Genomic DNA, 24657 nt, shown 5'->3' with positions numbered 1-24657 from the left:
AGGGAACTCCCTGATGGAGTATTGGGAAAAATTTGCATTCGTGGAGGACTTTTTGATGGAGCTAACCCTCATTTGCGTTGCATGTGGAAGGAGACCATGAGAACCTCCCACGGTTAGCCTGACGGCAAGAGGACTCTAACCCATGATCAGCCTACCACTGAAGATATTTCACGTCAGCCCTGTAGTCTGTGCAAGCCGGATGCGGAATTCGTATAGTTGTAATTCTCAAAAATAATTAGTTATGACACTAATATTTATTAATTATTTTCGACAAACGAACTAATATCGGTACATATTTCGAAAGCCGTAAAAATCACCAAGCTATTATAGACACCAGTAATGCTGAGTTAAATGTGGTTTCAAATGCTATTGGTATTGTACTGTGTACTGGTATAAGTGCTGTGGTAATAAGAGCCTATTATCCCCATCCTATATACTCATAGTACATAATATACAACCTGTATTTTTTATTAATTGTTGCATATTCTGCTGCAGCCGCATACTATTAGATTTATCATAATCTAAGTTAGTTCAACTAACTAAGAGAAAAATTTAAAACTAGTATCACTTAGAGTGTGATATTCATAATTTTCCATATATTTTCAATTACTAAAAAGATAACATTAATTTTAGTTCATGAGTACCTGTTGAGTTGCCACTAACTATATGTATAAAAATACGGTATAATAAGTATCATAACATTTTAAAACATGAATTCTGTGATGTCATTCCCATAAGTTGAAAAAATTATTAACGCTGATTTTACATGTGATAACCTAACATAGGAAAGCTAAGATTAATAACTCATAAGAATAATAAAACTAATTTTCGATTATTTAGAGCTGTAAGCTAACAAATCACTCATATTATAAATTTATATCAAATCCAATGGATAATTATTTCTTTGCAATGTAGCCCGCGAGCCAGAGGGAGTTTTAAAATAAACAGTTAGGTCCACCGTCTCTCGGAACGTATATGAACCAAATTTGGTGTGGAATGATCCAGAATTTAAGATTTGTGTTAGGTAGATAGGAAAGGAATTAATTATCGACTATGTCAACCCTCATCTATCAAAAGGTAACTCTTGATAGAGTCAAGTTAACATGTCTTATATACTAGTAAATTGGTATTCAATATTTATAGTGGTAGTTACGCCACATTACTCCCCTTCCAGAATTTTATCTGTGATAGAATTCGATGAATGAATGCCACTACTTGATTCATGCTGTTTTATTTATTTATTCATATCATTTTTGCTAATTTTTTTTTCGTAGCAATTCGCTCATTATTTTTTTTTTTTCTTCTTGATTTTTTTTGTTGTTTTGTTTATTGACCGGGAGACTTTATTTACTTCACCGGATTTTTTTTTATTTATTTTTTTATTTCTTTATTTTTTATTTTTTTTTTTATTTTCAATTTTGTTTATAGCATTTCGCTAATTTTTTTTCTTCATTTTTGTATATTAACCGGGAGACTTTTATTACTTCACCAGATTTTTTTTTCTTATATTTTTAAGCAAATCAACTGTTTAATGCGGATTCATCCATCAATACTGGCAATTTCTTATCACCTCCGGGTCACCAGTGAGGGATTTATTCAAAGACTTTGTCAACCTTCATCTATCAAAAGGTACCTCTAGATAGAATCGAGTTAACATATCTTATATACTAGTGAACTGGTATTTAATATTTATAGTGGTAGTTACGCCACAGATACAAACTTCTGCACATTTGACATTTTTTTATATATATTAAAGGAACTTAATGATTTTTAACCGAGTTTTGTATTTCTAAAATCCACAAATACGACATTCCTAAATAGTGGAATATACGGTATGGGTAAATATTTCTTTTATCGGGAATCAAACGAACAATTAACATAATCATTTTGGATTTCTACAGTGTAGACATTGCATTTTTCCCTATAAAATGTTAGTTTAACGCTGTAATTTCTAGTTTAGCTTAAATAAACTCTACTCCCAAACGCTTAAAATAACCACGTGATGAAATATTCAAACTGTTATAAATAAATAAGCAGAGCTTTTTCTCTCGCCAAGGAGTTTCAGTTAGCATTTCCTAAATGAGTTGGGTATAGTCGTTGGCGCAAAGGTTAGAGATAAGAGACTATGCGTTAGGCGTAAAACACGGGACATCATTAAGTGATGCATAATTACTAACTCAACTTCCATTATGTATATGTACGGTCAGCCCACTTTCCCAAAGAGTTTCGCACTTGGGAAATTGCAATTTGTTGAGAATCTCCAAGTACGATCTTAAGCCGCGAAATCTTTCAAGGCTCTGCTAACTAGCTGTCTTAAAGCAATGGGAAAGATGCGCCAACTAAACTTAAGTTTCAACTTCCCGAGTGTCTTCCTTTTAAGATAAGATATAAGTGATCTAATTAAAAAATTTTATACTGTACTCGCATTTAATTTTTGATGAAACAGAATATCCATATATTTTACTACATTATATTTAAAGCTTGTTTTAATACGCTATTTCTTATTATTTATATGAATAACTATGTTATGGAAATAAAGATTTAATGGATACTATTTCTCCGTTTGATTTGATTTTCATAAGTTGAATGCGAAAATCTTTATCTGTATAATAACAGTTTTGATGCTATGATCTGAATCGTATTAACGTGATTTAGAAATAATTAGTATTTGTGGCGTAACTACCACTATGAAAGTTTAACATCATTCACTAGTATATAAAGCATGCTAACTTGATTCTATCATGAGGTACCTTTTGATAGATGAAGGTTGGTATTGTCTAATACTCCGCCCCCCACATTGGTGACCTTCGAATGTGATTTGCTCACGCAAGTAATGACCACTTAGCAATCTCTTAACGGTTACGCCTACTTCGATGCATAGTCCACATTGAACGGTTGACTTGCTATTTGTGAAAGCATCATTCACCCTCCTGCGCTGTTGCTGCTCAGTCTCGTCTCAAACATACACATAACGTCGGCCAGCACACACTCGACTGCTAAAGGCAACACAGGAGCGACTTCTACTGTGATGTTAATACACCTCTCACAATCAGCACTCAAAACTCCGGTGACCTTAATTGCAGCTCTCCCGGTCTTTCACAAGTACAGCAACTAGTGAGATCTGTTCATCGAATTATATCTCTGATAAAATTCTGGTGGGGGAGTACTGTGGCGTAACTACCACTATGAAAGTTTAACATCATTCACTAGTATATAAAGCATGCTAACTTGATTCTATCATGAGGTACCTTTTGATAGATGAAGGTTGGTATTGTCTAATACTCCGCCCCCCACATATTTAAATTGTAGTCTTTGATGCCAAAATGTAAAAGAAATAATACGATATTCATTCGTGATAGTTTATATGTATTTTTTTTTCATTGCTATATAGTGACGCAAAATGACGTGATGCAAAGTTATATCTGCGTTAAGGAATATATGCATTTATGTTATACATGCATTTGAATTAGATTGGTTGTCTTACATTGTAAAAAATTACGGATAAAATTACGGTATTAAGTACCGTCATTTCAGGTGCAATAATCCGTAAAATCCATTTTATCGTAAATTCCATTTTTGTTCTAAACTATTAAACCATAATTTTTACAGTAACTATTACTTAATTAGAGTGACTCAGTGATTTCACTGTAATTATCACTGTGAAATTACTGTGTATCAGATTTTTTTGTTCTGTAACAAGCTCCTGTAAAAATTTATTTTAAGGTAAAAACTATCGTATAATATATGAAAGTAAAACAAATTGACGAGATTTTCAGAATTGCGTTTTACAGTGAATATTTTTTTAAAATCATATAAAATAATTTGCAATGCACAGAAAAATGTTCATTGAGATGAATAACTGATTTCAATAATTTTCACCGCGATCTATGCAAAACTACATAATACACTCGTTTAAATATATACGAAGAAAAATATTCAATTATTTGGTATCACATTTTTTGTCTTGTGTAGTCGGAATTTTTCGTTTTTCTGAACGTTAGTATGCAATAACTCAAAGAAAGCATATCCAAAATCTTAAAAGGAAAATTTTGCTTTTTCATAATTTTTAAGAGACACAGAATATCAAACACACAAGCATTAGCGTTAACAATGCTAGAGTTTTGTCTCCTTTATTTGAATTTTCACAATAGTTTTTAGTTATTAAAATCAAGAAATTAAACACATACCCATTAGAAATTTCGTATAACCTTTCTTCCTCTCACTTCTATCCAAAGTAATAAGTTCTGATTCCTTCGAAAGAATCTATAAAGGAATATTTACATTATTTAATAAAAAGACTTACGCACACATTGACACAACATTATACAAAATTCTATTGCTAGTTTGAATGCTAAAATTTATATAAGATGATCACACATAATAAAAATGATCATTCAAAGTTAATTTTCCCCCTCCTTTTTTTTCTTTGTTTAAACTTGTTCCTCTGTCCTTATTGGTTAAACCACTTTACACGTCTTCCTCTTTTTACTTCTCTATCTTCATTCGATGCTTAGACAAATTCTTGTTTATAGAACTGGAACTATAATATGTCTATTTATGTACTATCATTAGTGCTTTTATCATGTTGTTTTTTGCTTTTGTCTGCATGGCACTAAGCTTACCTTTTATGGATGAAGTTTTTATTTCAAACATTTGCATATGAGTCACCAACGTTTCTCTTCTTCTAGTTGCAACTGATTTACTAATATTTTATCATATTTCTTGTATAAAGGTAGTTTTAAAGATGCCAACAGCTTATGACTTTTGAATATGAACTAGTGTCTCCAAGACAGATACGATAATAATATGGTTATTTTCTGCAGTGTAAAAAGTTAGAAAAAATCTGCATTATACCATATTTCTTTTGCTTTTAGAGCTATGGGTCAGCGAAATCATGATAAAAAATCAATCCATTATTGACTGAAAAAGAAATTTTTAGACCAGGAAAGCTTAACATCGTTCAAAATGAATTTGTAATCTGAAATGAGCAAAATGTTTGGTTTTAATCTTTTTAATGTCATTTATTGTCTCTCTATCACTTAAAACTTGATTTTTATTTTGTTTAGAAGTTGCTACAAAATCCTTTAAAATCTATCATAACTAAATTATATTAAACTGAATTTAATTCACATAATCAATAATAAAAAAGGAATAAATATATAATCACGCTTTCTCAAACAGAACTTTATACCAATAAACCAAAATTTATCTCCGTTATATACTTTCCATTTTAAATAGTTTTCCTCACACATCAAAAATATAAACAAACAAATCAAAATAATTTTGATTGGAACTGTTTTTAAACAAAATATTGCTAAACTATGATTAAAGTCGCAGTGATAGCTTCAAAAGAATAATTTTCTAATATATCATGTATTGTGTTTGAATATGTTTCTGCAATGTGTTCTCTATCATAAGTTTCCAACCATGTGATGCCCTCATCAATTAAGAAAGGTTTTAGAATCGATATTATCGAATATCGATAAAGAAGTTCAGTGGGGCATAAAGAATCAAATTTGTCTACGATAGAGCAAACAAATTGCTCCATCTAACTTTGTTTCAAGGATCCTCTGTCCTGGAAAATGGATTCTATAACTCATATTTCCCAATGCCGATTTATCGAATGTGTAAGACAGCATTATCGTTTTTATTCCGCAATTCAGTTTTTTTTCCTAACCGAAGCAGACGATAAATAAAATGGAATCGATTTATTATGTGGGTAGAATTTATGTTCGATTTACGATGCAATTTAAGTGGAGAAAGAAGACTTTTTTTTGCATTAATAATAACTTCTAATAATTCATTTTATGAAAATTGAAATTGCTTGAATAAAGAATTATAATAGAATTATTCAATTATGTGAGAATATATTTAAGAATATATGTATATTTATTTAAAGTAAAATCATTTGCGACTTCTGTTTGGAAAATGAACTAAATTGGAATTTAAAATATTTGTGTATTTTTTAAAAAGTAATATTTTTTTTCTTCACTTAGTTCTTATAAATATTATTGTAGCTACACAGTAAAAAATTTTGAATCAAATTACCGTATAAAGTGCTGGAACGTAGGGTGCATCATCCGTAAAATCTATTTTACCAAAAAATAAATTTTTACGGTAAAATATTATACCGTATTTGTTTACTTTATACAGTACAGCATTATCGTTCTTATTTCGCAGTTAAATTTTTTCTCTAACCGAAGCAGACGATAAATAAAACGGAAAGGATTTATTATGTGGGAAGAATTTATGTTCGATTTACGATGCAATTTAAGGGGAGAAAGAAGACATATTTTGTATTAATAACTTCCAATAATTCATTTTCTGCAAATTGAAATTCTTGAAGAAAGAATTATACTGGAATAATTCAATTATGTGAAAATGTATTTTTATTCTATATAATGCGTAAAATCTAATGCCATCTTTGTTTGAAAAATAAATTTAAGTAGAAATTAAAACGTTCAAAAGCTTGTAAAAATTGTAATAAAATAATTAGTTTTCATAAATATTATTTCGTGATAATTCAGTTAGTTTTCATAAATATTATAGCATCCACATCGTAAAAATTTCTAATACGGTTACTGCATTATATGCATTTGGAGTGCATCATCCAGAAAATCTATTTTATCGTCAAATCTATTTTTACCGTAAAATGTTACACCATTAAGTATATAATTCTTTCAGTTATATTATATCTATATATTCAGCTTTAATTATATCTATTCATTGATTTTACAGTAAATATTACTGTAAAAATTGTGCTATATCAGATTTTTTATTCCGTGAAATAATCTGGTAAATAATTTTACGGTAAAAAGTACCGGAACCTTGAGTGTCGGTATTTTTTACCATACTTTTTACTTTACTTTCCTTTACTTAGGAAAATAGAAAACTCTAAATATTCAAACAAGAAAAAGCAGATTTATTTTTTATTTTTTAAAGCATTTGTCTGATGAAAATATGGTTTAATAAAAGAACGATAGTGATTTTATAAATGAATGGTCTTAGCGTGTTGAGACACTGTAATGATTTCATTTTTGGTGTTTTAATTCTTGAAAGATATTGATTTTACAAATCATTCATTTAATTAGTAGTATTCTCTGTATTACCTTTTCATCTTTTAACCTTTTACTTACGGCTAGTACAACACATGGACCGCATGCGATGGTACAACATGAACACCGTAAGCAAAGGGTTAATGCAGTAGGCAGGTAGAGATTCTCTCAAAGATTAAAATAAAGCAATAAAATTAAAATAAAACTAAACTTTTCCTAAGCATTTCTAAAGTATATAGGTGTAATAATTGACTCAAATTTGATTTCACATGAGTAAAATCAAAAATGACAACGAGAAAAATTATTTAACTTTCCCATTCATTTATTCAATTTAAGCTTGAATACCATATGTTTTCTTTAGAATTGATCTTTTTTTTGCCATACTGAAAAAATACTGAATAGAATAGAAAAAAAAAGTATCTAATGGCATGCTACTATAGGGAGTTCATGCTACGGTACAATAAACAATCTATTTAAGGAAGTAGAAAGAAAATATATTTAATTTTTATCACAATTGCAACGGAAGTAAAAATTATTCATAGAACATTTTTTTTATATTAATTTTTCTTCATTCTTAATTTTTTTTATTATAGTTGTACGGAGAAGAAAATCTTTAGATAGAAAGAAAAGAGGAATAATTTGAACCTATAACAAGCATCAATTGCTATTTTATCATTTCTATTTTTTCTTCAATTTTTAGTTAAATATATTATTAATTTTTAATGCTTATGTAAAAAAGAATGTGGATAAAGTTGCTCAGAAATTATAGGTGTACGGAGAAGAAAATCTTTAGATAGAAAGAAAAGAGGAAAAATTTGAAGCTATAACAAGCATCAATTGCTCTTTTATCATTTCTATTTTTTCCTCAATTTTTAGTTAAATATATTATTAATTTTTAATGCTTATGTAGAAAAGAATGTGGATAAAATTGCTCAGAAATTATAGGTGTACGGAGAAGAAAATCTTTAGATAGAAAGAAAAGAGGAAAAATTTGAAACAAGCATCAATTGCTCTTTTATCATTTCTATTTTTTCCTCAAGTTTTAGTTAAATATATTATTAATTTTTAATGCTTATGTAAAAAAGAATGTGGATAAAATTGCTCAGAAATTATAGGTGTACGGAGAAGAAAATCTTTAGATAGAAAGAAAAGAGGAAAAATTTGAAACAAGCATCAATTGCTCTTTTATCATTTCTATTTTTTCCTCAATTTTTAGTTAAATATATTATTAATTTTTAATGCTTATGTAGAAAAGAATGTGGATAAAATTGCTCAGAAATTATAGGTGTACGGAGAAGAAAATCTTTAGATAGAAAGAAAAGAGGAAAAATTTGAAACAAGCATCAATTGCTCTTTTATCATTTCTATTTTTTCCTCAATTTTTAGTTAAATATATTATTAATTTTTAATGCTTATGTAGAAAAGAATGTGGATAAAATTGTTCAGAAATTATAGGTGTACGGAGAAGAAAATCTTTAGATAGAAAGAAAAGAGGAAAAATTTGAAACAAGCATCAATTGCTCTTTTATCATTTCTATTTTTTCCTCAATTTTTAGTTAAATATATTATTAATTTTTAATGCTTATGTAAAAAAGAATGGGCGATTCCACGAAAAGTGGTCCTGAGCGACTAAATTTTTAAAATTATCGTAAAATCAAAAATGATACAATTTCGGAATCTAGAAGATGTACATTTTTTAATAGTTAAGATAGTTTTTTGAATTACAAAAAATATTTATGTGAATTCTAACAAAAGGTGGAACACTATGAATTTTAACAGGAGTTCTCTTCTTTGTTATGTTATATTCCAATGGAGTTCTTAAAGTATTAAAGAGCAATAAAATAGTTTTTAGTAATAAATATAACTATTTTATTCTTTTATCATTGTTTAATGTATTTTTTTAATTTGGCCTAAATTTTTTTGCTTGTTTGAAAGTTGATTAATCAAGATAGTCTAATTTCCCAGTAACACACGTAACATAATTTTGCATTTTTTTCTGTAAAAACTTTAGTAAAAAAGAAAATTTAAAAATTTTTTGTTTTATAAATTAAGAAGGCAAGATATGCAACGGAAAAAATTCTCGAATTAAAACTGCCAATAGTTAAAATTTTATAATTAATTTTATTCAAGGTAACACACGTAACGAAAAGTTACGCGCGTTACTGTTATGTGTGTTAGAGGTACTTATACACTTTAATTATTTATTTATTTTCAATAAAAGATTTAAATCATGTTCGGAAATTTTTTATAACCGCCACGCAACTTCAATGCCACAAATACGGAATTGTAAGATTGTGGTTTTTTGTAAAATCAGGTCAGTATAAGCATTAATAAAAAAACAGCATAATAAGACGATAATTTTGAAACTATTGGAAATTGTTTTCCCAAACTTCTATTTGTTATACGTTTATGTTTAAGTAGAATATTTCGACTGCATTTTCTAGATTATTATAAAATGGATAAGCTTAAAATAGTGTCCTTATCTGGATTTAAAAGAATAAGAAGATGAAGAAAAAAAGAAAAGAGCATAAGATTCTGCACTTCAAAGGAAAGAAAATAAGGAAATAATGAAAGTTAGACTTGAACTTTCAAAACAGATTGATAATGATGTAAAAGGTTCACCACTAAGTATTTCAGATGAACTTAATTATTAATAAATGGATTTTCTTCAAAAGTTAGATTGTTTATACTATGCTTGTATTGAAACAAGAGCTGGTTCTCTGGATTATTACGGGGAAAAACGAGCAATAAAACGAAAGAACTATCTAACAATGTTTCTAAGAGAGGCTTATACTGATTTTTGTCAGTTGCATCCTAAACATTGTTTAATTTTTAGTGCTTTATGACTAAAAAATTTATTGCTACTGTAAAACTTAGAATCAAAACAAATATCATGAAATTTTTATTCTTTAATTGGAAGGCTAAAATTAAGTTTATGACAATACATGGTGATGGTAGAAGTATTTATGTATATAAAGTAAAAGAAATTTTGGATCTAATTGTTGGAAGGGGGCTTCTGATACTTACAAAAATTTCTCATTGCTTGTTATAGGTTTCTAACCATCATTTATTGTGACAATAGCTCACAATAAAAAATATATAATGGCAAATGTGCAAGAAGAATGTTTTGAAATAACTCTTGAAAATTGGACTAACTTTCAATAGTACGTAAGAGTTAAAAGAATCCGAGGTGATACTCTCCAAACAAGCATATCTAGCATTAAAACCAGGGAAGATCAAGTTGACTTTGCAGAGACATATTCTTTTGAATATCAAAACGAATTTCAATCAGCATTATGCTATGCAGCCACAGTTCCGTTATTCACAGCAGCTGTTGTCTTAGACGATACTCTCCTAAAGAGTTTAAAATAGAGTCCTTTACAATATTTTCCAAAGGCAAAGACAAAGGTGAAACAATGTCTACACTTTTATTTTAAGACAGTTTAAAAACGATTCTACTTCAGAAGATGAGCTAACAGAAACCTTCTATAGTAATAAGTCAAGTTAAGAATTTCATATTTTGTCAATCAAAATATAAAAAAGGAAATTAATTTGGAAATATTTTACGATATCACATGCAGAAGTTCCTTCTATGGGATAGATGTGTAGTACAAAATCTTGAAAGCGAAGCAAAAAGCAAAGTTATTTATATCATTGTGTTGTTAAACAAAAAAATTTATTTGCTATCCAGTGTTGTTTGCAAAGCTAACCAATCAACTCATGCCTAATACAACAGTATTATATATTAGCCAAAAGGAAATAAAGATATTAATTGAAAAGATCAATACATGGCAACGGTAATACAAAGCATAAAATCTATGCATAAATATCGTTAGATACTTGAATAAGATGCATAGATGCACATTGTGGCACACAAATAGTCAGTAAGTTAATTTCTGTTCCCTCCTGATCAGAAGTGCGCCTATAACTGAAATTAAAACGACATATGCTCTATCTCGGGAACATTATTGACGCAAATGCACATGCTTGTAAACTTAAAATGCAATATTTGCATAAAATAATTGGAAAATATGCATATTTTTGTTTCCAAACAGAAATGATTTTGAAGGAATAGATGTGCCTAGGATTTGCTATGTTTTACTCTCTAAACCAGTATAAAGAAGGGCTACAACCATCTTTCCAGACCATTAACTATTTTATTTGCTAAAATAAATTGTTTTTCCTCTGCTAAATTAAAATAAATAAATGTTTTAGTGCAACATTTATGACTTCTCAGTTGAAATATTCACAGAGGGTAACACACGTAACGTTCAGTTAACACACGTAACGCACCAATTTCACCAAAATAAAGAAGTTTTTACTGTTGCAAGAAATTTTTAAAAATCACTAAACACAGCTTCGATATTGTATCTCTCTATAAAAGAAAATATCTTAATTTTTTGCCTTTATACTTCACAGAATTAAATGAATATATTCAAAGTTTCAAATATCTAGCATTATAAAGGGTAACACACGTAACAAAATTTCAGAGATTTTTTTTTTCAACATCAAATTAATTTGCGTCTTCAATCTTCGTTTTGTAAACTTACAACACATATAGATTTAACAACAAATTAAGAAAAACATAAAAAATATCTAACAAGTTTATTATAATAAGTGTTAAAGTTGAAATATGTCGTGTAAAAGTAACACACGTAACGAAAGAATCGCCCAATGTGGATAAAATTGCTCAGAAATTATAGGTGTACGGAGAAGAAAATCTTTAGATAGAAAGAAAAGAGGAAAAATTTGAAGCTATAACAAGCATCAATTGCTCTTTTATCATTTCTATTTTTTCCTCAATTTTTAGTTAAATATATTATTAATTTTTAATGCTTATGTAGAAAAGAATGTGGATAAAATTGCTCAGAAATTATAGGTGTACGGAGAAGAAAATCTTTAGATAGAAAGAAAAGAGGAAAAATTTGAAACAAGCATCAATTGCTCTTTTATCATTTCTATTTTTTCCTCAAATTTTAGTTAAATATATTATTAATTTTTAATGCTTATGTGAAAAAGAATGTGGATAAAATTGCTCAGAAATTATAGGTGTACGGAGAAGAAAATCTTTAGATAGAAAGAAAAGAGGAAAATTTTGAAGCTATAACAAGCATCAATTGCTCTTTTATCATTTCTATTTTTTCCTCAATTTTTAGTTAAATATATTATTAATTTTTAATGCTTATGTAAAAAAGAATGTGGATAAAATTGCTCAGAAATTATAGGTGTACGGAGAAGAAAATCTTTAGATAGAAAGAAAAGAGGAAAAATTTGAAGCTATAACAAGCATCAATTGCTCTTTTATCATTTCTATTTTTTCCACAATTTTTAGTTAAATATGTTTTAACTTTTAATGCTTATGTAAAAAAGAATATGGATATAATTGCCCAGAAATTATATTTTTCGTTTGAAGAAACTCTCATTTTTTTCAAGAATGAAAAAATCATAATTATTTTTTCTTAAATGTTAAATAATTTTGCTCTCCTTTTCGCTATAGATGTTATCATCCTATTTCTATTAGTGATAAATTTTCTAAACCGATACTTCCGATGAAAGTAAAAAAATATAAACCACCATATTTTCAAAACATTTTACTCGAAATAAAATCGAGGAGAACTAATACCACAGAACTGTAGTTTTATTTTCGATTTTTTTTTTATCTAAATACATTTCTTTTTACAATATTCTTTTTATTGATTGCTAATTTATTATTATTCATGACCAATTTATTAATTTATTATCATTCATAAATTGTTTAAAAATTAACTGAATTAAGCAAGGAGAGACATTAATGAAAAAATGAATCAAAATAATAATTTAAATATTTTTACGCTTAATTTTTTTGTAATCTAGGCCATTAAAGTGTGCAAAAATAAGAAGAAAAAAACAAAAGAATTCTGATCTAATGATTAGATTCTTCTTCTTAGACTCATCCTTTATAATTAACGGTACGAACCTTGTATATTCAGTTTATCAGTACAGATATTGGAAGTCTAAACCCTTTAATACTATTTTCACTTTTTCCACACTGAATAGTAATGTAAAATTAATATTTTAAAATTTTCCTTTCACAAGATTCTAATTAACCGATTAATTTTTCTAATTCACCGCTTCCGTTCAAATTTTTGATTTTAACTTTGAAAATTACAAAAAGAAATAGTATACCACATTAAACTGCGTACCATAATAAATTGAATTCCTTGTGAAAAATTGTATGCCATATAATATATGTATATGTTTGCTAAAATGACAATTTTTTTTAAATTTCTGGTTACATTTTTCTTATATTCTATAAACTATATTATACACATTATATTATTAAATATAATATATATATATATATATATATATATATATATATATATATATATATATATATATATATATATATATATATATATATATATATATATATATATATATATATATATATATATATATATATATATATATATATATATATATATATATACATATTATACACTCATATATTATTACATACATTATTACACTGGATTTTGACATCACTTTTTCAACTTTTATTAAATTTTCGACAATTATTTAATATTACTATTTACAGTATAATAATGCATATTAATATTGTAACTAGTTCGTAATAATTAACTTATGGCGATATTATTTGCACATATTAAAATTTAAGCAATTAACAAGTATCATTTTGAGAATGCAAACCATTTTTTTTTCTCAAAATGATTTTTTTTAAATTTTTAAGAATTCTAAACTTTTCTAGTTAACTTCGGATAAATACGTGATAATTATTCCAAATATTATAATCTTTCTTTTAAAAAATCTCGATTTTCATAGGATTTATAATGTCTGCGATTTTGCGAAAAGCAGATCTCTAAACCATGTTTTAACCATATACTCTTCCAAAAGGCTGCAAAACAGCAAAGGCACGGAAAAAGGGGATTTTCTCACCCACAGGAAATTAAAAATATTTAGGTTTGGGGTCAATGACTGCAAAGAAGGTCTTAGAAAGTTAAGATTCTTTTCCGATAGAGAAGTGAAATTTAGTAAGATAAGAATAACTCGAATGTTTAAATTAAGAGAAATCTATTGTAAATATAGAAAAATGCAATAATATAAATTAAAGTTCTCATGAAATTAAGAGTAAATATAATGATTAAAAATAATAGATGAAAAGATTTAAGTAAGAAAAAAAAAGAGTAATTGTCACATTCCACAAAGTGTAATTGTGATATTCACAATTTTTCAAAAGTGCTTATGATTACATCACGCACTTTTTGAACAACAGGAGAAGGGAATAAAAGTATATGTTCATTCTTTCTCCATGATATTTCGCCAAAAAACATATGCGAAAATTTTAAAAAATTAAAAAAATTTTAAAAAATTTTCGAAAATTTTAAAAAATTAGCTTTTTTTTAATCCCTAGCTCAATAGCAAATGCAATTGCTTTTAAGAGGATGCTGTCCCAAGGGAGAAACGGTTCCTCGCAAATTCTATTTCATCTTTCACTTCCATAACTGATTTAAAATTTAAAGCATGGTTAAAGGGAGTTCAGCAAACCTAGAATAAACCATGAAGTTTCAATTGTTGAAAAAGAAATTTCAAAATATCAATATGCAATCAAATTATTGGAAGAGAAATTCCTTATTTCATAATCTTAAGTTATCATCTCGTAATTTGTTTTCATTTAGACATTTCGAATATTTTTCACCATTTAAAACTTCATCTCTTACTCTAGATTTGTCTGAATTCACTTACTTCATGCTTTAGATTTTAAAGTACTTTTAGAGGGGAAAGATAACTTGCGACATAAAAGTTCTCTCGTGGTATAGAGCCTTCTTAAGAAAAAAGTTAAAAACATAGTTGATAGTCTTATAAATTAATTCCCTCATCGGGTTTTTATTTTAGTCTATAGAATTGATTTAAGGTAATTAGCGTACATGTAAGAAAATGTCTAAATTTTACATAAAAATAGTCATTTAAGAAAATTAACAGTCAAGTTGCACACAGTTCTGTTTAAGGGATTTTTTTAATTCATCAAGCATTAGTAGTAGCTTATTTACATCGCACTAAAGCAGCACAATAGGCTTTTAGCGCCGGTCTGGGAAACGACCCTAAGGATGATCCGAAGACATGCCATCACAATTTTGTTCCGCTGCAGATTAGATGGCCTCCCTACTTCGGAAGCCCGATGATCTGCGAGTCAAGAAGAGAGCTTTACTGTAGACTAGCTTACGACGATCGATACCGTGCATCCTCTGTCCCTTCGCAGGCTGATCATAATGGCCATCCACCAGCGCACTGACAGCAGGCAGTAATACTTGACTTCGGTAATCTGCTGGGAACCGATTCTTAGCAATCAGTCTATTGCGGGACTATACTGATAAAGAAGCATAGTTCAGGAATGAAAATGATCATAACATTTACGACACTAAGAATATTTTATCATGCAATATTTTCTTATATCGAGAGTTATTTTGAAATATTATATAGTTATTTAAAAATATGAATAAAATTTTGCCGAAATTTTTATAAAAATAATAGAAACTAATTTCTTCAAATCTTTTGTTCTGATAAAAATAAAGTATTTAAAAAAATCAAAATCTCGAAAGACTACTAAGCATAAACGTTTCATAGAAATACAGAGTTTTATTTCTTTTCTGTTTAAAGTATCAAAATATACGTTAAACTATAAATGATTTCAAATGTCAAGACAACTCTTCCGGAAATTTTCTGTTTCAATATATAAAATTGAAATGCTGCATATTCTCAACAGAATATTACAAATGCTAAATATTGTAAATTTGCATGAAGGATCACTTAACTCTAGTACTTTAAATCAGGATGAAACGCAAAATGCAGCTTGAATTTCAAACATGGATATCTGTTTTAGTCAAAATGATATTTTCTGTCGTCAGTTTTCCATCGAATATTCATTAGCTTCGAATGAATTATTCTAATTCCAAATAAGTTAAGTATTTCGTGAATGCCTCTTCTCTTTTTGAACATTTAGCATCGCATTCTTCCTCTTTTCGTTTGAACAGAAAATAGTTCTGCTTCCGTATAAGTGAATAGTACGTAATATTAAAATTTTAATTCCTGCTTGCTACTGTTTTTAAGTTTCAATAAAAAGTCTTAGATGAATTTTTAAGCAAAGTAAGTGCATTTTATGAGATTTTATATACACGGAGAAAAAAATTCGAGTAAAACTACGGAACAGTATGGTTATGACATTCCTTGGAGAAAAAGGCATAATTCTGGTTAGCAAAACCAAAATGTGCGTCATTTCGATCAATAATTTGGTAATTTTTCGTTTATACGTTAACAGTTTACGGAAAATTCTTACTTTCGAAACGATAGTTCGTATTACCACACATTTAGTAAAAAATACAAAACTGAAAATTAAATTTAATCGAAGAATTTGTATGCCCTGCCCTAAGGAGTCATGATAAAATTACAAGCATTGCCCAGATTCACCAAGTTTCATCACACATTATAAAATTACACCGAAGAGCCATTACATTATGACCGCACTGCTAATAACATGTAGGACCACCTTTAGCCCTCAAAACAGCTACCACCCGTCGTGGCATTGATTCCACATGGTGCTGATAGGTAGTCCGAGGTATCTGGTACCAAGCGCTCGCCAACTGGTCCTGCAATTCCTTCACATTGCGAGGGGGTTGCGTGGCCGCATGAATTTGGTTTTCCAAGTAGGACCACAAATGCTCTATTGGATTAAGGTCAGATGAATTTGGGGGCCAAAACATGACTTGAAAGTCACTGGAATGTTCCTCGATGATTCGACCCTTATGACATGGTGCATTATCCTGTTGGTAAACACCATCCGCAGCAGGAAAAACTGTTGCCATGAATGGGTGAACCTGGTCTGCAACTATGTTCAAGTAGCTTGCAGACGTCAGGGATTATTCTATGAGTATTATGGGTCCTTATGTGCCCCATGAAAGCATTGTTCCTGGGCGAGAAACCATGAAAACCTGGGCGAGCCCATTCTTATAGATGGAGGGTGGTCATAATGTAATGGCTTTTCGGTGTATATTTTACTGTTAATTTTACCTTAATCATTACAAAAGCGCTTCTGTAAAATCTACTGACCTTTTTGGTATTCCTTTAGAGCGAAAAACACGGTAAGTTTTTCCATATTTTATTAGTTTTGAGTATATTTTTTCTCAGAGTATATTTCATGTTTTAAGTAAAAAGAAGTTTGTTTTTAATATGAATTTAAAACTTCAACATTCAATTAAATTCACACAAATTTTATAAATTCGACAATTCTTTTCAGTATAGAAACAAAGAATGGTGAATTTTCAGTACGTAATAATTTAATATGATAGTTTTGTCCAAACAATTTTTGTAAAATATAGATTTTCTACTTGCAGTTTTTTTTAAATTTCTGTTTATAATTTATAAGCAACAAAGAAAATTTTTGTCTAAGAGATAAAATAGATAAACGATGGTGTTAAACCTTACTAATAAAATCCTGCATTTCAAAATGACGTACAAGATTTCTTGATACATTTCAGCATCATCTTTAGCGCAGACTGCAGAAAAATAGCGATGAAACAATCAATTTTCAATTAGCTAGAGCGCTCAAGGTTCTGCAGAAGCTCTGTGCTATAAAACAAGCCACGTTTCAGTAGTTAACCTAGTTGTTTCCAGCATAATTTATACCCATCGAAAAAAAAAATAACAATCACTTTCCAAGTAAATAGAGTACTCCATTCCTTGTATCAGAAGCTAAAAAAAGTTAAAAATTTTCTTACCCCTACAAACTGAATTTGTTGTTACACCGTTGTAAAAAATTTCGGATCAAATAACGATAAATAGTGCCGGGTCCCAGGGAAACAGTACTTTTTACCGCAAAATTCCTCTTTACCGTAGCATGTTAGGGAACAAAAAATCTGACATAACATCCTTTTTACAGTAATAATTGCAGTAAAATCACTGAATCACTCTAATTAAACGATGTTGCTTTAAAAATTACAATTTATTATTTAACGATAAAATGTATTTTACGAATGATGTACCCAAAGAGATAAACCGGATTCAGAATTATATCGCACTGCATCTTGAATTTTTACCGTGTATAATATTACCGAAATTAATTATAGTTCAGCTATCATGTATGCAATATCTACAGATTGATACGTAATTTAAATTATTTTCTTTACCCACCCAAATGCAGAAATTTATCAAGCTCTGGCTCCTGTGCCTTTTAATTCCACATTTTACTCAACAAACAGCAACCATTATCGTCTAATTACTAAATACGTACTCTCTTAAAAAGAACGAGTGAAAATAACTGAACTTGAGTGATATTTAACTCTTTCATCTAGAAAAAACCGGCCTTCTCATCATGAGTTAAAATCACTCAAGTGATAGAGTTATATGGAAATAGCTCAATTTGAGTGAAAAAAATTTCCCTCAAACTTGAGTTATTTTCACTCGAGTTTGAGTGACTTTCAGTATTACCTGAGTGGATCGTTTTCACTCAAACTTGAGTGATTTTAACTCGTATTTGAGCGATTTTCAGTAAATTGCAGTCAAAATTTTTATTGTTAATATACAAAATGTTTGTATTTAGTGGTGCCATCTATCGTAAGCGATGGAAAATACTCTAGTTTTTGTTTACAAAAATTGCTTTTGAATGAAAGCCTTATATAGGAATTTTCTTTTTATCTTAACGATTGTTGAACTTGAATATCGAATTAGATAGTATCGTACTTTTGAAAGTTTTCGCTGTGAGCATCGACTCTGTGTAACCTGAGGATTCGAACTCGCTTCCCGTCTGTCGTGAGATTGACCGATTAACCCTCTCGGCTACAGTCCTGTGTCAAGACGGCTACAAAGAACTAATTACTTTCATAAGCTGGGTCTCGTTGGCGAGGATAAAGTTTTCATTTGTTAAATCAAATAAGGTGAAAACACAGTTAAAAAAAATTTTTCAGAGTTGACAGTTTGAATAGCAGCATTTTATGGTTATCCAATTGTTTTGATTGTATACGGTAAAACAACAATTAAATGCATTATTACTTACGAGTTTTTTTTTTATGAAACATTCCTTATCACTGAAGATTTGAGTTTTTTTTCTTTCCCTTAAGTTTCGTCATTTTTCTTTTAAGTTTAATTTTTAAAAGTAAGGAGCCCTAAACGAATTTTTAAAGTAAGCAGTTTTATAAATATTATGCTCATTTAGGTTCAATTGAAAATACTACGAGTTATTTTTTTTTCGAACAAAAAGCTTTATTTTCAAGCAATAAAAAAGGTATAATCAGTGCCCCCCCCCCAAGCACTTGGGCGCATTCATCCCCCCCCCCCCCAAAAAAAAAAATTTTGTTAACTTTCCCCTTCCATGTTAACTTGTTCGAAAGAGTGCTACGTTGCTTCTTTTATTTATGTACTTAAGAAAAAATTCTCTCGTCTAAATTCCCCCCCAAACTATTCGTTTTATTTAGTGTAAAAATTCCCCCCCAAGCTTTAAGTGGGCGCATCGTGCGCCCACCTTCCCCCCTGATGGGGGCCCCTGGGAATATTGTTTTAAATTGCCTAAATTTTTTTAAGACAAATTTCTGACACTAAGTGAAATTAATTAATTTTTGAGGAAGACGTTTGAAGCTAAAAAATCTGGATTAAACACCCTTTTTCAAACTCAATTTTGCAAACTCTTTTGATATAAATTTGTTTAAAATCCAAACTATATATTTGTTTCGATTAGAAAAAAATAAGTATAATTTTTGTTCTGCAATAATCCTAACTTAGTATGAATTCGAATAAAAGAAATAACTAATTAACATTAACTACTTGACTTTACTTTAATATTGTTTTTACCATAAACTTTGCTCAAACATAGTTTTCTTAAGTCAAAAAGAAATAAATAACAAAAATTTATAAAAACGACATTTTTAATAAAATTATTAAAATACAGAAATATTTAAATACCTAATTTTAGGTATACTTTAAACTAATTAAATTGTATCACTTCTGAATTATAAATAATTACATCAAATAAATCAAGCATGTATTTTATGAATTTTAACTATTGTGAATATAGATAGTGTACGTTATTTCCGTCATCAATATATATGTTTAGAATTTTTACCTAATTGTAAGAAATTAATATATAATCAAAAAGAAAAAACTTTATAAAAACTCTTTTGATATAAATTTGTTTAAAATCCAAACTATATATTTGTTTCAATTAGAAAAAAATAAGTATAATTTTTGTTCTGCAATAATCCTAACTTAGTATGAATTCGAATAAAAGAAATAACTAATTAACATTAACTACTTGACTTTACTTTAATATTGTTTTTACCATAAACTTTGCTCAAACATAGTTTTCTTAAGTCAAAAAGAAATAAATAACAAAAATTTATAAAAACGACATTTTTAATAAAATTATTAAAATACAGAAATATTTAAATACCTAATTTTAGGTATATTTTAAACTAATTAAATTGTATCACTTCTGAATTATAAATAATTACATCAAATAAATCAAGCATGTATTTTATGAATTTTAACTATTGTGAATATAGATAGTGTACGTTATTTCCGTCATCAATATATATGTTTAGAATTTTTACCTAATTGTAAGAAATTAATATATAATCAAAAAGAAAAAACTTTATAAAAATTTAATATACCAGCCAGGAAAACAAGATTGAAGACATCAAACTCTTTCAATTTTACAACAATGCCAAGTAACTGCAGTTTTTCTGCAGATTCATCAGAAAGTATACTTCTGAAACAATGACTGCATAATTATTTCAAATTTACTGCAGAATGACCACGAATTTAAAGTTTCAGTTTTTTCTAAATTTATGATTTTAAAGTGACCTCACTTAAACTAAAGTAATTTTGTAGACAATAGCTAAAAGTTTTTTCGAAATAAATTACTGAGAAAATACTTCTCATTAGCTGCAAAATAACTGCAGTGTTTTTACAGTTAAGATTGCACTACAGAAAATTTGCAGTTAACTCTAGAAAAACTACGAAATTACTTCAGTTCTGTAGAAAAACTACAGTTTACTTTCATCTGGGATGTAGGTATATAAATTCAAATTGAACTATATTTCATAATAAATATTATTTCTAATTCTGCTCCTAGTTTTTTACTATTAATCAATAACTATTGAAAAATTTTAATTTATTTGCATTTTCAAATACTTTAATTAGCATTGTACTTTTAATTAAATATTAATTCTGCATTTTCAATTTTGCCTCGAAAATTGAACTTGAAGAAAAGGGGTAAGAACTTTTATGCTTGCAACAAAGGAAAAATAGTTTGTATAATGTGATAAATACTTTATGAAATACGAAGATAGTATTAATTCTGAATTCCAATTAAATAAACGTTAAAAGCAGGATAAAAGCAGAAAAATTCAAAATACTGCATTATTTTTTTAAATACAATATTTTACGCTTTTTCTTTGAATGATATAATTATAATAAAATGCATTGAACATCTGAAGATTCTGATTTGAATTAATGGATATTGGAAAGGTGAACTTTCAAAAATTAAAGACAGTCAACTTTATTAATAGAAAGCAATTTAAATAACAGCAATTATAGACTGTATTAACAATAATTTCGTAAATATCTTTTATAAAAGAAGTATGGAATGATATGAAATTAATTATCCAGAAATGTTTTGTACCAAAATTATACATCAAAAAACTAAAACAGGGATATAAATTTATTATATTAAAATAAAATGTTAAAACTTTAATATGAAATCTGAAAAAATTCTAAAACTCTTATCAGATATAATATATTCCCACATGCTTTGACAAAGATTCTAGCATGGAATCAGATTTTTTTAATATTCCATAATCATCCACAATTAACACTTTCAATTTTAATAAATTTTTTTGACAAATAATTTAAATGAATAATATTTTATTGAGAAACGCTGAAAAACAGCTAATTTAAATGGAATGTGTATATAACACATTCAAAATAAAATTATTTTCAAAATAAAAGCAACAAGGTATATATACTTACTAAAAAGTAAAACAGCGTCTTCTTCAGAAATACCGTTGTGAACTAAAATTGTTTTAATTCTTCTTAATTCAAAATATTAAATGACATATTCTCCAGAAAAAAAAATTAAACGTAAAATAAAAACGAAGACATAATCTATTTAGATCACAGAACATAAAAATTTTATTAGATTTATTATCGTTTGCTTTTTGAAATAAAACGATAGAAATTCCAGCTCATAGCTCGCACAAAATTGAATAATGAATAAATCACTCAAGTTTGATCTAAAAGCACTCAAATATTGCTTAATAAATACCACTCAAGTTTGAGTAAACGCAAAGCAAGAATTTCGCTCAAATAAGAATGTATTTCACTCAAGTAGAGTTAAAAAAATTTAACTCTTTTTTGAGTAGGGGAAATAACTCTTTCATTTTAAGAGAGTATGCATTGCTTTTCGTTAAATGTTGAATTACATACAGATGTATATATAACTATTTAATTGGCTTTCCAATATCATGAATACACTTTAAACACCATAAAGGATTCCGGATCAAATTTCGGTATTAGGTACTGGCAATTTGGATTAAATCCGTTTACCTTAAAAAACATTAAATCCGTTTTTACCTTAAAGTATTATACAGTCAGTTATTTACAGTAATATTTACAGTTATTCAGTGATTTTGCTATAATTATTGCTGTGAAAATTTCGGTATTGCAGATTTTTCCGTAAAATTTTATGATAAAAATGGATTTTACGGCAAAAAGTTCTGGCACACTGAGCGCCGGTACTTCTTACCGTAACTTGATCCTGAAATTTTTACAGTGTATTTAATTGGCTTTCCTATCACATGAATAATTTAATGTAAATACTAGATTTGAAAATTTAAGTATTATTAATATGTAGTGGTGACAAATTTTTAACGCATTATAGTAAGATATTATTTTAAATCTTTGAATATTTTAGTGAACATAAAATAAAAAAAAAAAATTAAAAGAAAGTCTGTTATTAAAAAATGTTCAAGATTTGTTTTTATACGTCAATTTATTGCCCTAATTTTTATATTATTGTTGGAAAATCGCTATTTTTATTTTTACCATTACACTGTTAAAATCCTGGATCGAATTGCGGTAAAAAGTATCGGGAATGAGGGTGTCTATACTATTTAACGCAAAATGCGTTTTTACAAGAATATATTATCTGACTTATTAATATAGTACTAGAATATATTATCTTTACTAGAATCTATTTTATTACCTTTATTATCATCTGATAAACCGTAATTTTTATAGTATTGATAACCGTAAAGTCACTGAATCTCTCTAATTGAATAAATATTACTGTAAAAATTACGGTATAATATCTTACGGTAAAAATTGATTTTACGGTGAAAGGAATTGTACAGATGATACACCATGAATGAACGTACTTTATATCGTAATTTTATCCGGAAATTTTTACAACGCAGTTATGATCATAAACTGAACGATATGATAATTTACATGGATAAAAATTAATCCATTCTCGCGCAAATAATGTCCTCCGATAAACAAAAATAACTTTAACTTTGAGACTTGCATTCAATTCAAACAAAACAAGATTAAGAAGAATCTTTCTTTAAAAGCTCTTCCAAGAATAACAGAAGACAAAGACTCTTAATGGAAAGTACAACCGATAATATTAGTACTTAGTTTGGTTTAGAACTGAATAAATATTTATTTAAGCTGAATAAGCAATTTCCGGTCTTCAAAGTTCGGCGAAGGTGCCTTTTATTTTCCCTTTGCATCAGAATGATTTTGCCCCGATCCTTGCACCTGCGGGGAACACCTAGAGATATTAGATTAATTTAGTGTAGAATGCAGACCTTAATCAAACAAATCTTCGAAAAGTTCATTAGGCAAGAAGATCACTGAATAGAATTCTCTTTCGAGAATTGCTTTAGAATGAATATTTGTCTCAGTACTTTCGCAATATTTTACCGTTTGTTTCATCCATTTTAAAAGTACAAAGGAATTTGCAGTCAAACATTTTAAAGTCGGAGGAAGTTCGACGGTTGTAACCAACGCAATTTGATTTCTCAAAATAAATGGAAATTGTTTTACCTTTCAGGCAGGTTTTGTTCGTGTTTGTTGAAGCATTACTCACTCAAAATTTTTGCAACAAAAGGGTTCAAAATCAAGAAGGAAATGTTATTTTCGAGAGGCATAGAAACAGGCATAATTTTCATGATTAAGAAGATTATTTTCATTGATGATTATTAAATTAATTTTTTAAGATCTTGACAAACTTTGAAAACATGTCATGAGTTTCTTACTTAATTTTTCAATTTCATGTTAAACTTATCGAATACTTACTTAACCCCTTAGCAATCTATTAATTTTAAAGAAAGCTGTCATAAAAGTGCCGATTTTTTAATATCTAGTTTAAGATAAATTGACATCTAGTGCTGACATCTAGTTTAAAATAAACTAATTATCTCCAATTACCTTAAAAACATCCTGGTACTGCCATCTGATGTGTAAAATGAGAAATAAAATGTTTTACGGGCAAAAGAAATAAATTAGTTTTATTCTTATTGGCTCGTTACTCCAGTCCGGAAATGTCACGGAA

At 28.2% G+C, this 24657-nt stretch overlaps 1 protein-coding gene across 1 annotated transcript in view; it reads right to left on the bottom strand.

The window, feature by feature from the left end:
• The window catches only part of LOC107451710 (uncharacterized), a 153753-nt gene that overhangs the window by 90226 nt on the left and 38870 nt on the right, over positions 1-24657 (bottom strand). Inside the window, exon 2 of the mRNA XM_016067889.4 lies at positions 4188-4263. The gene's annotated coding sequence lies outside the window, so the exon portion shown is untranslated. The remainder of the gene's footprint in view (positions 1-4187; positions 4264-24657) is intronic.

This window comes from Parasteatoda tepidariorum, chromosome 7 (assembly GCF_982258835.1).
Source record: "Parasteatoda tepidariorum strain Cologne lab strain chromosome 7, Ptep-v5.0, whole genome shotgun sequence".
NCBI classification, from domain to species: Eukaryota; Metazoa; Arthropoda; class Arachnida; order Araneae; family Theridiidae; genus Parasteatoda; species Parasteatoda tepidariorum.
This window is presented reverse-complemented; position numbering and strand designations above follow the sequence as displayed.